Genomic DNA, 815 nt, shown 5'->3' on the forward strand with positions numbered 1-815 from the left:
ATATATATATATATATATATAAGATACATTAAGTCACCACTGAAGTTGTCACAAATTTTTATAAAGACACTTGAACTTTGTGGGTTTTCTATTTCCCCATTGAACAATTTAATAGTGTTACAAATATCACATTTTTCACCCAACCTCGATTGCAAGAAAAGTGGTGCAATCACGCACCAATGGTTGTTTGACACGTATTGAATTCTTTTAATTTTTAATTTTTAATTTCATTTTCATTTTTATCTTTCTTTTTTTATTAACTTTATTTTCATTTTTTTCCCTCTTTCTTCTTAAACCTTCATTACTTGAATCCTTTGTTCTTTGTTGTAAATCCTCCAAAAGTAGCAGTCATAGTCACCTTCAATGTAGCCTCCATGATGCTTCATGTTACAGCACTATTTTCGTCACTAAAGCATCTCTAAATAAAATTTATTTAACTGTCAAGTTACTAAAGCAAGGAAATGGGACCAAAATAAAGATGGAGTTTCATAGTACTCGCTAATCAATGGAGTTCACATTTGTTTTTGTTTTTTAAAAAAGGATAAAAGAAGAAAAAGAAACAAAGAAAAGCAAGAGACAAAAAAAGTGATAAAATGGATGAAGTAAATGAATCTTCTTATTTGAATAATATGAAGAAAAATAATTGGAATTTTGAATTTGGATGAAGAAGATAATGGGGAAGATGATGTAAATTAGTTAAATAATTAATAATAAAGAAATAAAAAGGCATGTTGCACTTTATAACTGGTTATGGCAATGAAAAAATCGGGTCACGCTCCTCATTGCGTGGTAACAACCCTGACGAGAAAATGGGT

This window comes from Solanum pennellii, chromosome 9 (assembly GCF_001406875.1).
Source record: "Solanum pennellii chromosome 9, SPENNV200".
NCBI classification, from domain to species: Eukaryota; Viridiplantae; Streptophyta; class Magnoliopsida; order Solanales; family Solanaceae; genus Solanum; species Solanum pennellii.